At 34.2% G+C, this 14,212-nt stretch overlaps 14 non-coding genes across 14 annotated transcripts; all 14 read left to right on the forward strand.

Annotated features, from left to right (window-relative positions):
• The first annotated feature begins 133 nt into the window (after window positions 1-133).
• On the forward strand, window positions 134-216 carry TRNAL-CAG (transfer RNA leucine (anticodon CAG)). Its single transcript has one exon. It is a non-coding gene; the product is annotated as a tRNA-Leu (tRNA).
• Window positions 217-892: 676 nt separating this feature from the next.
• TRNAL-CAG (transfer RNA leucine (anticodon CAG)) lies at window positions 893-975 on the forward strand. Its single transcript has one exon. It is a non-coding gene; the product is annotated as a tRNA-Leu (tRNA).
• A 1,915-nt stretch (window positions 976-2,890) lies between these two features.
• TRNAL-CAG (transfer RNA leucine (anticodon CAG)) lies at window positions 2,891-2,973 on the forward strand. The gene has a single exon. It is a non-coding gene; the product is annotated as a tRNA-Leu (tRNA).
• Window positions 2,974-3,651: 678 nt separating this feature from the next.
• Window positions 3,652-3,734, forward strand: TRNAL-AAG (transfer RNA leucine (anticodon AAG)). The gene has a single exon. It is a non-coding gene; the product is annotated as a tRNA-Leu (tRNA).
• Window positions 3,735-4,330: 596 nt separating this feature from the next.
• On the forward strand, window positions 4,331-4,413 carry TRNAL-AAG (transfer RNA leucine (anticodon AAG)). The gene has a single exon. It is a non-coding gene; the product is annotated as a tRNA-Leu (tRNA).
• A 1,915-nt stretch (window positions 4,414-6,328) lies between these two features.
• TRNAL-AAG (transfer RNA leucine (anticodon AAG)) lies at window positions 6,329-6,411 on the forward strand. The gene has a single exon. It is a non-coding gene; the product is annotated as a tRNA-Leu (tRNA).
• Window positions 6,412-7,089: 678 nt separating this feature from the next.
• On the forward strand, window positions 7,090-7,172 carry TRNAL-CAG (transfer RNA leucine (anticodon CAG)). The gene has a single exon. It is a non-coding gene; the product is annotated as a tRNA-Leu (tRNA).
• A 678-nt stretch (window positions 7,173-7,850) lies between these two features.
• Window positions 7,851-7,933, forward strand: TRNAL-CAG (transfer RNA leucine (anticodon CAG)). Its single transcript has one exon. It is a non-coding gene; the product is annotated as a tRNA-Leu (tRNA).
• Window positions 7,934-8,611: 678 nt separating this feature from the next.
• Window positions 8,612-8,694, forward strand: TRNAL-CAG (transfer RNA leucine (anticodon CAG)). Its single transcript has one exon. It is a non-coding gene; the product is annotated as a tRNA-Leu (tRNA).
• Window positions 8,695-9,372: 678 nt separating this feature from the next.
• TRNAL-CAG (transfer RNA leucine (anticodon CAG)) lies at window positions 9,373-9,455 on the forward strand. Its single transcript has one exon. It is a non-coding gene; the product is annotated as a tRNA-Leu (tRNA).
• Window positions 9,456-10,893: 1,438 nt separating this feature from the next.
• Window positions 10,894-10,976, forward strand: TRNAL-AAG (transfer RNA leucine (anticodon AAG)). Its single transcript has one exon. It is a non-coding gene; the product is annotated as a tRNA-Leu (tRNA).
• A 678-nt stretch (window positions 10,977-11,654) lies between these two features.
• TRNAL-CAG (transfer RNA leucine (anticodon CAG)) lies at window positions 11,655-11,737 on the forward strand. Its single transcript has one exon. It is a non-coding gene; the product is annotated as a tRNA-Leu (tRNA).
• Window positions 11,738-12,414: 677 nt separating this feature from the next.
• Window positions 12,415-12,497, forward strand: TRNAL-CAG (transfer RNA leucine (anticodon CAG)). The gene has a single exon. It is a non-coding gene; the product is annotated as a tRNA-Leu (tRNA).
• Window positions 12,498-13,936: 1,439 nt separating this feature from the next.
• TRNAL-CAG (transfer RNA leucine (anticodon CAG)) lies at window positions 13,937-14,019 on the forward strand. Its single transcript has one exon. It is a non-coding gene; the product is annotated as a tRNA-Leu (tRNA).
• The last annotated feature ends 193 nt before the right edge of the window (window positions 14,020-14,212 follow it).

A 14,212-nucleotide genomic window follows, 5' to 3' on the forward strand; every position in this document is an offset into this window, starting at 1 on the left:
CCTCTTTAAAATGAATGGAAAAGCAATTCATATCTAGTTTTTAAATTAACAGTTTTAATAGCAACATTGTCATTGTAACTATAGATAGGTTATTTCATAATATACATCTTTTCAAAACACAGTGGTTTCATGTGTCAGGATGGCCGAGTGGTCTAAGGCGCTGCGTTCAGGTCGCAGTCTCCTCTGGAGGCGTGGGTTCAAATCCCACTTCTGACAATGTTATTCATTTTCTTCTTTGCTCTACAGTTTCTATTTCTTGTTACTTGTGAAAAGATTGACTTTAGAATTAGACAAACACACTGCAAATCTCTTTCAATTTACAACATAAAAAATGCATCAATTATTTCATTATTTCCCATGTTGCAATAAAAGATCAGATTGTATTCTCCCTGGATAAAAGAGCTTGAAACCAACCACATATGTGTATATCATATTATTTTTATTATTTGATCCACAATGCTTTATTTACAGAGGTAGCAAAATAAAATATCTCACAAATTCAGAATGAGGGCTCCTTATCTTTGGCTTAAGAAAACTGCTCTTCTCAGCCAATGGTCATAAACAGAAACCCCACTGGGGTCCACTACAATGGCATCCAATCAAACCCATGAGCTAAATTAAGTAGCCAGTTTGTGCAAGATTCACAAATTTCATTTCATTGCTGAGTTAAAATCCATTAGAGAACAAACTCTAGACACTTGGATTCCAACCCTGAACATGGAAAACAAAACTTACTTTTATTGTAAAGCCAACTAGAAACCTCTGTAAAATGAATGGAAAAGCAATTCATATCTAGTTTTTAAATTAACAGTTTTAATAGCAACATTGTCATTGTAACTATAGATAGGTTATTTCATAATATACATCTTTTCAAAACAAAGTGGTTTCATGTGTCAGGATGGCCGAGCGGTCTAAGGCGCTGCGTTCAGGTCGCAGTCTCCTCTGGAGGCGTGGGTTCAAATCCCACTTCTGACAATGTTATTTATTTTCTTCTTTGCTCTACAGTTTCGATTTCTTGTTACTTGTGAAAAGATTGACTTTAGAATTAGACAAACACACTGCAAATCTCTTTCAATTTACAACATAAAAAATGCATCAATTATTTCATTATTTCCCATGTTGCAATAAAAGATCAGATTGTATTCTCCCTGGATAAAAGAGCTTGAAACCAGGCACATATGTGTATATCATATTATTTTTATTATTTGATCCACAATTCTTTATTTACAGAGGTAGCAAAATAAAATATCTCACAAATTCAGAATGAGGGCTCCATATCTTTGGCTTAAGAAAACTGCTCTTCTCAGCCAATGGTCATGAACAGAAACCCCACTGGGGTCCACTACAATGGCATCCAATCAAATCCATGAGCTAAATTAAGTAGCCAGTTTGTGCAAGAGCTTGAAACCAACAACATATGTGTATATCATATTATTTTTATTAATTGATCCACAATTCTTTATTTACAGAGGTAGCAAAATAATATATCTCACAAATTCAGAATGAGGGCTCCATATCTTTGGCTTAAGAAAACTGCTCTTCTCAGCCAATGGTCATGAACAGAAACCCCACTGGGGTCCACTACAATGGCATCCAATCAAACCCATGAGCTAAATTAAGTAGCCAGTTTGTGCAAGATTCACAAATTTCATTTCATTGCTGAGTTAAAATCCATTAGAGAACAAACTCTAGACATTTGGATTCCAACCCTGAACATGGAAAACAAAACTTACTTTTATTGTAAAGCCAACTAGAAACCTCTTTAAAATGAATGGAAAAGCAATTCATATCTAGTTTTTAAATTAACAGTTTTAATTGCAACATTGTCATTGTAACTATAGATAGGTTATTTCATAATATACATCTTTTCAAAACACAATGGTTTCATGTGTTAGGATGGCCGAGCGGTCTAAGGCACTGCGTTCAGGTCGCAGTCTCCTCTGGGGGCGTGGGTTCAAATTCCACTACTGACAATGTTATTGATTTTCTTCTTTGCTCTACAGTTTCTATTTCTTGTTACTTGTGAAAAGATTGACTTTAGAATTAGACAAACACTCACTGCAAATCTCTTTCAATTTACAACATAAAAAATGCATCAATTATTTCATTATTTCCCATGTTGCAATAAAAGATCAGATTGTATTCTCCCTGGATAAAAGAGCTTGAAACCAGCCACATATGTGTATATCATATTATTTTTATTATTTGATCCACAATTCTTTATTTACAGAGGTAGCAAAATAAAATATCTCACAAATTCAGAATGAGGGCTCCATATCTTTGGCTTAAGAAAACTGCTCTTCTCAGCCAATGGTCATGAACAGAAACCCCACTGGGGTCCACTACAATGGCATCCAATCAAACCCATGAGCTAAATTAAGTAGCCAGTTTGTGCAAGAGCTTGAAACCAACCACATATGTGTATATCATATTATTTTTATTAATTGATCCACAATTCTTTATTTACAGAGGTAGCAAAATAAAATATCTCACAAATTCAGAATGAGGGCTCCATATCTTTGGCTTAAGAAAACTGCTCTTCTCAGCCAATGGTCATGAACAGAAACCCCACTGGGGTCCACTACAATGGCATCCAATCAAACCCATGAGCTAAATTAAGTAGCCAGTTTGTGAAAGATTCACAAATTTAATTTCATTGCTGAGTTAAAATCCATTAGAGAACAAACTCTAGACACTTGGATTCCAACCCTGAACATGGAAAACAAAACTTACTTTTATTGTAAAGCCAACTAGAAACCTCTTTAAAATGAATGGAAAAGCAATTCATATCTAGTTTTTAAATTAACAGTTTTAATAGCAACATTGTCATTGTAACTATAGATAGGTTATTTCATAATATACATCTTTTCAAAACACAGTGCTTTCATGTGTCAGGATGGCTGAGCGGTCTAAGGCGCTGCGTTCAGGTCGCAGTCTCCTCTGGAGGCGTGGGTTCAAATCCCACTTCTGACAATGTTATTCATTTTCTTCTTTGCTCTACAGTTTCTATTTCTTGTTACTTGTGAAAAGATTGACTTTAGAATTAGACAAACACTCACTGCAAATCTCTTTCAATTTACAACATAAAAAATGCATCAATTATTTCATTATTTCCCATGTTGCAATAAAAGATCAGATTGTATTCTCCCTGGATAAAAGAGCTTGAATCCAACCACATATGTGTATATCATATTATTTTTATTATTTGATCCACAATTCTTTATTTACAGAGGTAGCAAAATAAAATATCTCACAAATTCAGAATGAGGGCTCCATATCTTTGGCTTAAGAAAACTGCTCTTCTCAGCCAATGGTCATGAACAGAAACCCCACTGGGGTCCACTACAATGGCATCCAATCAAACCCATGAGCTAAATTAAGTAGCCAGTTTGTGCAAGATTCACAAATTTCATTTCATTGCTGAGTTAAAATCCATTAGAGAACAAACTCTAGACACTTGTATTCCAACCCTGAACATGGAAAACAAAACTTACTTTTATTGTAAAGCCAACTAGAAACCTCTTTAAAATGAATGGAAAAGCAATTCATATCTAGTTTTTAAATTAACAGTTTTAATAGCAACATTGTCATTGTAACTATAGATAGGTTATTTCATAATATACATCTTTTCAAAACACAGTGGTTTCATGTGTCAGGATGGCCGAGCAGTCTAAGGCGCTGCGTTAAGGTCGCAGTCTCCTCTGGAGGCGTGGGTTCAAATCCCACTTCTGACAATGTTATTCATTTTCTTGTTTGCTCTACAGTTTCTATTTCTTGTTACTTGTGAAAAGATTGACTTTAGAATTAGACAAACACTCACTGCAAATCTCTTTCAATTTACAACATAAAAAATGCATCAATTATTTCATTATTTCCCATGTTGCAATAAAAGATCAGATTGTATTCTCCCTGGATAAAAGAGCTTGAAACCAACCACATATGTGTATATCATATTATTTTTATTATTTGATCCACAATTCTTTATTTACAGAGGTAGCAAAATAAAATATCTCACAAATTCAGAATGAGGGCTCCAATCAAACCCATGAGCTAAATTAAGTAGCCAGTTTGTGCAAGATTCACAAATTTCATTTCATTGCTGAGTTAAAATCCATTAGAGAACAAACTCTAGACACTTGTATTCCAACCCTGAACATGGAAAACAAAACTTACTTTTATTGTAAAGCCAACTAGAAACCTCTTTAAAATGAATGGAAAAGCAATTCATATCTAGTTTTTAAATTAACAGTTTTAATAGCAACATTGTCATTGTAACTATAGATAGGTTATTTCATAATATACATATTTTCAAAACACAGTGGTTTCATGTGTCAGGATGGCCGAGCGGTCTAAGGCGCTGCGTTAAGGTCGCAGTCTCCTCTGGAGGCGTGGGTTCAAATCCCACTTCTGACAATGTTATTCATTTTCTTCTTTGCTCTACAGTTTCGATTTCTTGTTACTTGTGAAAAGATTGACTTTAGAATTAGACAAACACACTGCAAATCTCTTTCAATTTACAACATAAAAAATGCATCAATTATTTCATTATTTCCCATGTTGCAATAAAAGATCAGATTGTATTCTCCCTGGATAAAAGAGCTTGAAACCAGGCACATATGTGTATATCATATTATTTTTATTATTTGATCCACAATTCTTTATTTACAGAGGTAGCAAAATAAAATATCTCACAAATTCAGAATGAGGGCTCCATATCTTTGGCTTAAGAAAACTGCTCTTCTCAGCCAATGGTCATGAACAGAAACCCCACTGGGGTCCACTACAATGGCATCCAATCAAACCCATGAGCTAAATTAAGTAGCCAGTTTGTGCAAGAGCTTGAAACCAACAACATATGTGTATATCATATTATTTTTATTAATTGATCCACAATTCTTTATTTACAGAGGTAGCAAAATAATATATCTCACAAATTCAGAATGAGGGCTCCATATCTTTGGCTTAAGAAAACTGCTCTTCTCAGCCAATGGTCATGAACAGAAACCCCACTGGGGTCCACTACAATGGCATCCAATCAAACCCATGAGCTAAATTAAGTAGCCAGTTTGTGCAAGATTCACAAATTTCATTTCATTGCTGAGTTAAAATCCATTAGAGAACAAACTCTAGACATTTGGATTCCAACCCTGAACATGGAAAACAAAACTTACTTTTATTGTAAAGCCAACTAGAAACCTCTTTAAAATGAATGGAAAAGCAATTCATATCTAGTTTTTAAATTAACAGTTTTAATTGCAACATTGTCATTGTAACTATAGATAGGTTATTTCATAATATACATCTTTTCAAAACACAGTGGTTTCATGTGTTAGGATGGCCGAGCGGTCTAAGGCACTGCGTTCAGGTCGCAGTCTCCTCTGGGGGTGTGGGTTCAAATTCCACTACTGACAATGTTATTCATTTTCTTCTTTGCTCTACAGTTTCTATTTCTTGTTACTTGTGAAAAGATTGACTTTAGAATTAGACAAACACTCACTGCAAATCTCTTTCAATTTACAACATAAAAAATGCATCAATTATTTCATTATTTCCCATGTTGCAATTTAAGATCAGATTGTATTCTCCCTGGATAAAAGAGCTTGAAACCAGCCACATATGTGTATATCATATTATTTTTATTATTTGATCCACAATTCTTTATTTACAGAGGTAGCAAAATAATATATCTCACAAATTCAGAATGAGGGCTCCATATCTTTGGCTTAAGAAAACTGCTCTTCTCAGCCAATGGTCATGAACAGAAACCCCACTGGGGTCCACTACAATGGCATCCAATCAAACCCATGAGCTAAATTAAGTAGCCAGTTTGTGCAAGAGCTTGAAACCAACCACATATGTGTATATCATATTATTTTTATTAATTGATCCACAATTCTTTATTTACAGAGGTAGCAAAATAAAATATCTCACAAATTCAGAATGAGGGCTCCATATCTTTGGCTTAAGAAAACTGCTCTTCTCAGCCAATGGTCATGAACAGAAACCCCACTGGGGTCCACTACAATGGCATCCAATCAAACCCATGAGCTAAATTAAGTAGCCAGTTTGTGAAAGATTCACAAATTTAATTTCATTGCTGAGTTAAAATCCATTAGAGAACAAACTCTAGACACTTGGATTCCAACCCTGAACATGGAAAACAAAACTTACTTTTATTGTAAAGCCAACTAGAAACCTCTTTAAAATGAATGGAAAAGCAATTCATATCTAGTTTTTAAATTAACAGTTTTAATAGCAACATTGTCATTGTAACTATAGATAGGTTATTTCATAATATACATCTTTTCAAAACACAGTGGTTTCATGTGTCAGGATGGCCGAGCGGTCTAAGGCGCTGCGTTAAGGTCGCAGTCTCCTCTGGAGGCGTGGGTTCAAATCCCACTTCTGACAATGTTATTCATTTTCTTCTTTGCTCTACAGTTTCTATTTCTTGTTACTTGTGAAAAGATTGACTTTAGAATTAGACAAACACTCACTGCAAATCTCTTTCAATTTACAACATAAAAAATGCATCAATTATTTCATTATTTCCCATGTTGCAATAAAAGATCAGATTGTATTCTCCCTGGATAAAAGAGCTTGAAACCAACCGCATATGTGTATATCATATTATTTTTATTATTTGATCCACAATGCTTTATTTACAGAGGTAGCAAAATAAAATATCTCACAAATTCAGAATGAGGGCTCCATATCTTTGGCTTAAGAAAACTGCTCTTCTCAGCCAATGGTCATAAACAGAAACCCCACTGTGGTCCACTACAATGGCATCCAATCAAACCCATGAGCTAAATTAAGTAGCCAGTTTGTGCAAGATTCACAAATTTCATTTCATTGCTGAGTTAAAATCCATTAGAGAACAAACTCTAGACACTTGGATTCCAACCCTGAACATGGAAAACAAAACTTACTTTTATTGTAAAGCCAACTAGAAACCTCTTTAAAATGAATGGAAAAGCAATTCATATCTAGTTTTTAAATTAACAGTTTTAATAGCAACATTGTCATTGTAACTATAGATAGGTTATTTCATAATATACATCTTTTCAAAAAGTAGTGGTTTTATGTGTCAGGATGGCCGAGCGGTCTAAGGCGCTGCATTCAGGTCGCAGTCTCCTCTGGAGGTGTGGGTTCAAATCCCACTTCTGACAATGTTATTCATTTTCTTCTTTGCTCTACAGTTTCTATTTCTTGTTATTTGTGAAAAGATTGACATTAGAATTAGACAAACATTCACTGCAAATCTCTTTCAATTTACAACATAAAAAATGCATCAATTATTTCATTATTTCCCATGTTGCAATAAAAGATCAGATTGTATTCTCCCTGGATAAAAGAGCTTGAAACCAACCACATATGTGTATATCATATTATTTTTATTATTTGATCCACAATTCTTTATTTACAGAGGTAGCAAAATAAAATATCTCACAAATTCAGAATGAGGGCTCCATATCTTTGGCTTAAGAAAACTGCTCTTCTCAGCCAATGGTCATGAACAGAAACCCCACTGGGGTCCACTACAATGGCATCCAATCAAACCCATGAGCTAAATTATGTAGCCAGTTTGTGCAAGATTCACAAATTTCATTTCATTGCTGAGTTAAAATCCATTAGAGAACAAACTCTAGACACTTGGATTCCAACCCTGAACATGGAAAACAAAACTTACTTTTATTGTAAAGCCAACTAGAAACCTCTTTAAAATGAATGGAAAAGCAATTCATATCTAGTTTTTAAATTAACAGTTTTAATAGCAACATTGTCATTGTAACTATAGATAGGTTATTTCATAATATACATCTTTTCAAAACACAGTGGTTTCATGTGTCAGGATGGCCGAGCGGTCTAAGGTGCTGCGTTCAGGTCGCAGTCTCCTCTGGAGGCGTGGGTTCAAATCCCACTTCTGACAATGTTATTCATTTTCTTCTTTGCTCTACAGTTTCTATTTCTTGTTACTTGTGAAAAGATTGACTTTAGAATTAGACAAACACTCACTGCAAATCTCTTTCAATTTACAACATAAAAAATGCATCAATTATTTCATTATTTCCCATGTTGCAATAAAAGATCAGATTGTATTCTCCCTGGATAAAAGAGCTTGAAACCAACCACATATGTGTATATCATATTATTTTTATTATTTGATCCATAATTCTTTATTTACAGAGGTAGCAAAATAAAATATCTCACAAATTCAGAATGAGGGCTCCATATCTTTGGCGTAAGAAAACTGCTCTTCTCAGCCAATGGTCATGAACAGAAACCCCACTGGGGTCCCCTACAATGGCATCCAATCAAACCCATGAGCTAAATTAAGTAGCCAGTTAATGCAAGATTCACAAATTTCATTTCATTGCTGAGTTAAAATCCATTAGAGAACAAACTCTAGACACTTGGATTCCAACCCTGAACATGGAAAACAAAACTTACTTTTATTGTAAAGCCAACTAGAAACCTCTTTAAAATGAATGGAAAAGCAATTCATATCTAGTTTTTAAATTAACAGTTTTAATAGCAACATTGTCATTGTAACTATAGATAGGTTATCTCATAATATACATCTTTTAAAAAAGCAGTGGTTTCATGTGTCAGGATTGCCGAGCGGTCTAAGGCGCTGCGTTCAGGTCGCAGTCTCCTCTGGAGGCGTGGGTTTAAATCCCACTTCTGACAATGTTATTTATTTTCTTCTTTGCTCTACAGTTTCTATTTCTAGTTACTTGTGAAATGATTGACTTTAGAATTAGACAAACACTCACTGCAAATCTCTTTCATTTTACAACATAGAAAATGCATCAATTATTTCATTATTTCCCATGTTGCAATAAAAGATCAGATTGTATTCTCCCTGGATAAAAGAGCTTGAAACCAACCACATATGTGTATATCATATTATTTTTATTATTTGATCCACAATTCTTTATTTACAGAGGTAGCAAAATAAAATATATCACAAATTCAGAATGAGGGCTCCATATCTTTGGCTTAAGAAAACTGCTCTTCTCAGCCAATGGTCATGAACAGAAACCCCACTGGGGTCCACTACAATGGCATCCAATCAAACCCATGAGCTAAATTAAGTAGCCAGTTTGTGCAAGATTCACAAATTTCATTTCATTGCTGAGTTAAAATCCATTAGAGAACAAACTCTAGAAACTTGGATTCCAACCCTGAACATGGAAAAAAAAACTTACTTTTATTGTAAAGCCAACTAGAAACCTCTTTAAAATGAATGGAAAAGCAATTCATATCTAGTTTTTAAATTAACAGTTTTAATAGCAACATTGTCATTGTAACTATAGATAGGTTATTTCATAATATACATCTTTTCAAAACACAGTGGTTTCATGTGTCAGGATGGCCGAGTGGTATAAGGCGCTGCGTTCAGGTCGCAGTATCCTCTGCAGGTGTGGGTTCAAATCCCACTTCTGACAATGTTATTCATTTTCTTCTTTGCTCTACAGTTTCTATTTCTTGTTACTTGTGAAAAGATTGACTTTAGAATTAGACAAACACTCACTGCAAATCTCTTTCAATTTACAACATAAAAAATGCATCAATTATTTCATTATTTCCCATGTTGCAATAAAAGATCAGATTGTATTCTCCCTGGATAAAAGAGCTTGAATCCAACCACATATGTGTATATCATATTATTTTTATTATTTGATCCATAATTCTTTTATTTACAGAACTAGCAAAATAATATATCTCACAAATTCAGAATGAGGGCTCCATATCTTTGGCTTAAGAAAACTGCTCTTCTCAGCCAATGGTCATGAACAGAAACCCCACTGGGGTCCACTACAATGGCATCCAATCAAACCCATGAGCTAAATTAAGTAGCCAGTTTGTGCAAGATTCACAAATTTCATTTCATTGCTGAGTTAAAATCCATTAGAGAACAAACTCTAGACACTTGGATTCCAACCCTGAACATGGAAAACAAAACTTACTTTTATTGTAAAGCCAACTAGAAACCTCTTTAAATGAATGGAAAAGCAATTCATATCTAGTTTTTAAATTAACAGTTTTAATAGCAACATTGTCATTGTAACTATAGATAGGTTATTTCATAATATACATCTTTTCAAAACATAGTGGTTTCATGTGTTAGGATGGCCGAGCGGTCTAAGGCACTGCGTTCAGGTCGCAGTCTCCTCTGGTGGCGTGGGTTCAAATTCCACTACTGACAATGTTATTCATTTTCTTCTTTGCTCTACAGTTTCTATTTCTTGTTACTTGTGAAAAGATTGACTTTAGAATTAGACAAACACTCACTGCAAATCTCTTTCAATTTACAACATAAAAAATGCATCAATTATTTCATTATTTCCCATGTTGCAATAAAAGATCAGATTGTATTCTCCCTGGATAAAAGAGCTTGAAACCAGCCACATATGTGTATATCATATTATTTTTATTATTTGATCCACAATTCTTTATTTACAGAGGTAGCAAAATAAAATATATCACAAATTCAGAATGAGGGCTCCATATCTTTGGCTTAAGAAAACTGCTCTTCTCAGCCAATGGTCATGAACAGAAACCCCACTGGGGTCCACTACAATGGCATCCAATCAAACCCATGAGCTAAATTAAGTAGCCAGTTTGTGAAAGATTCACAAATTTAATTTCATTGCTGAGTTAAAATCCATTAGAGAACAAACTCTAGACACTTGGATTCCAACCCTGAACATGGAAAAAAAACTTACTTTTATTGTAAAGCCAACTAGAAACCTCTTTAAAATGAATGGAAAAGCAATTCATATCTAGTTTTTAAATTAACAGTTTTAATAGCAACATTGTCATTGTAACTATAGATAGGTTATTTCATAATATACATCTTTTCAAAACACAGTGGTTTCATGTGTCAGGATGGCCGAGCGGTCTAAGGCGCTGCGTTAAGGTTGCAGTCTCCTCTGGAGGCGTGGGTTCAAATCCCACTTCTGACAATGTTATTCATTTTCTTCTTTGCTCTACAGTTTCTATTTCTTGTTACTTGTGAAAAGATTGACTTTAGAATTAGACAAACACTCACTGCAAATCTCTTTCAATTTACAACATAAAAAATGCATCAATTATTTCATTATTTCCCATGTTGCAATAAAAGATCAGATTGTATTCTCCCTGGATAAAAGAGCTTGAAACCAACCACATATGTGTATATCATATTATTTTTATTATTTGATCCACAATGCTTTATTTACAGAGGTAGCAAAATAAAATATCTCACAAATTCAGAATGAGGGCTCCATATCTTTGGCGTAAGAAAACTGCTCTTCTCAGCCAATGGTCATGAACAGAAACCCCACTGGGGTCCCCTACAATGGCATCCAATCAAACCCATGAGCTAAATTAAGTAGCCAGTTAATGCAAGATTCACAAATTTCATTTCATTGCTGAGTTAAAATCCATTAGAGAACAAACTCTAGACACTTGGATTCCAACCCTGAACATGGAAAACAAAACTTACTTTTATTGTAAAGCCAACTAGAAACCTCTTTAAAATGAATGGAAAAGCAATTCATATCTAGTTTTTAAATTAACAGTTTTATTAGCAACATTGTCATTGTAACTATAGATAGGTTATCTCATAATATACATCTTTTAAAAAAGCAGTGGTTTCATGTGTCAGGATTGCCGAGCGGTCTAAGGCGCTGCGTTCAGGTCGCAGTCTCCTCTGGAGGCGTGGGTTTAAATCCCACTTCTGACAATGTTATTTATTTTCTTCTTTGCTCTACAGTTTCTATTTCTAGTTACTTGTGAAATGATTGACTTTAGAATTAGACAAACACTCACTGCAAATCTCTTTCATTTTACAACATAGAAAATGCATCAATTATTTCATTATTTCCCATGTTGCAATAAAAGATCAGATTGTATTCTCCCTGGATAAAAGAGCTTGAAACCAACCACATATGTGTATATCATATTATTTTTATTATTTGATCCACAATTCTTTATTTACAGAGGTAGCAAAATAAAATATATCACAAATTCAGAATGAGGGCTCCATATCTTTGGCTTAAGAAAACTGCTCTTCTCAGCCAATGGTCATGAACAGAAACCCCACTGGGGTCCACTACAATGGCATCCAATCAAACCCATGAGCTAAATTAAGTAGCCAGTTTGTGCAAGATTCACAAATTTCATTTCATTGCTGAGTTAAAATCCATTAGAGAACAAACTCTAGAAACTTGGATTCCAACCCTGAACATGGAAAAAAAAACTTACTTTTATTGTAAAGCCAACTAGAAACCTCTTTAAAATGAATGGAAAAGCAATTCATATCTAGTTTTTAAATTAACAGTTTTAATAGCAACATTGTCATTGTAACTATAGATAGGTTATTTCATAATATACATCTTTTCAAAACAAGTGGTTTCATGTGTCAGGATGGCCGAGTGGTATAAGGCGCTGCGTTCAGGTCGCAGTATCCTCTGGAGGTGTGGGTTCAAATCCCACTTCTGACAATGTTATTCATTTTCTTCTTTGCTCTACAGTTTCTATTTCTTGTTACTTGTGAAAAGATTGACTTTAGAATTAGACAAACACTCACTGCAAATCTCTTTCAATTTACAACATAAAAAATGCATCAATTATTTCATTATTTCCCATGTTGCAATAAAAGATCAGATTGTATTCTCCCTGGATAAAAGAGCTTGAATCCAACCACATATGTGTATATCATATTATTTTTATTATTTGATCCATAATTCTTTTATTTACAGAGGTAGCAAAATAATATATCTCACAAATTCAGAATGAGGGCTCCATATCTTTGGCTTAAGAAAACTGCTCTTCTCAGCCAATGGTCATGAACAGAAACCCCACTGGGGTCCACTACAATGGCATCCAATCAAACCCATGAGCTAAATTAAGTAGCCAGTTTGTGCAAGATTCACAAATTTCATTTCATTGCTGAGTTAAAATCCATTAGAGAACAAACTCTAGACACTTGGATTCCAACCCTGAACATGGAAAACAAAACTTACTTTTATTGTAAAGCCAACTAGAAACCTCTTTAAATGAATGGAAAAGCAATTCATATCTAGTTTTTAAATTAACAGTTTTAATAGCAACATTGTCATTGTAACTATAGATAGGTTATTTCATAATATACATCTTTTCAAAACATAGTGGTTTCATGTGTTAGGATGGCCGAGCGGTCTAAGGCACTGCGTTCAGGTCGCAGTCTTCTCTGGTGGCGTGGGTTCAAATTCCACTACTGACAATGTTATTCATTTTCTTCTTTGCTCTACAGTTTCTATTTCTTGTTACTTGTGAAAAGATTGACTTTAGAATTAGACAAACACTCACTGCAAATCTCTTTCAATTTACAACATAAAAAATGCATCAATTATTTCATTATTTCCCATGTTGCAATAAAAGATCAGATTGTATTCTCCCTGGATAAAAGAGCTTGAAACCAGCCACATATGTGTATATCATATTATTTTTATTATTTGATCCACAATTCTTTATTTACAGAGGTAGCAAAATAAAATATCTCACAAATTCAGAATGAGGGCTCCATATCTTTGGCTTAAGAAAACTGCTCTTCTCAGCCAATGGTCATGAACAGAAACCCCACTGGGGTCCACTACAATGGCATCCAATCAAACCCATGAGCTAAATTAAGTAGCCAGTTTGTGAAAGATTCACAAATTTAATTTCATTGCTGAGTTAAAATCCATTAGAGAACAAACTCTAGACACTTGGATTCCAACCCTGAACATGGAAAAAAAAACTTACTTTTATTGTAAAGCCAACTAGAAACCTCTTTAAAATGAATGGAAAAGCAATTCATATCTAGTTTTTAAATTAACAGTTTTAATAGCAACATTGTCATTGTAACTATAGATAGGTTATTTCATAATATACATCTTTTCAAAACACAGTGCTTTCATGTGTCAGGATGGCCGAGCGGTCTAAGGCGCTGCGTTCAGGTCGCAGTCTCCTCTGGAGGCGTGGGTTCAAATCCCACTTCTGACAATGTTATTCATTTTCTTCTTTGCTCTACAGTTTCTATTTCTTGTTACTTGTGAAAAGATTGACTTTAGAATTAGACAAACACTCACTGCAAATCTCTTTCAATTTACAACATAAAAAATGCATCAATTATTTCATTATTTCCCATGTTGCAATAAAAGATCAGATTGTATTCTCCCTGGATAAAAAAGCATGA

The sequence above is a fragment of the Pseudophryne corroboree genome, chromosome 1, assembly GCF_028390025.1.
Source record: "Pseudophryne corroboree isolate aPseCor3 chromosome 1, aPseCor3.hap2, whole genome shotgun sequence".
Lineage (NCBI taxonomy): Eukaryota > Metazoa > Chordata > Amphibia > Anura > Myobatrachidae > Pseudophryne > Pseudophryne corroboree.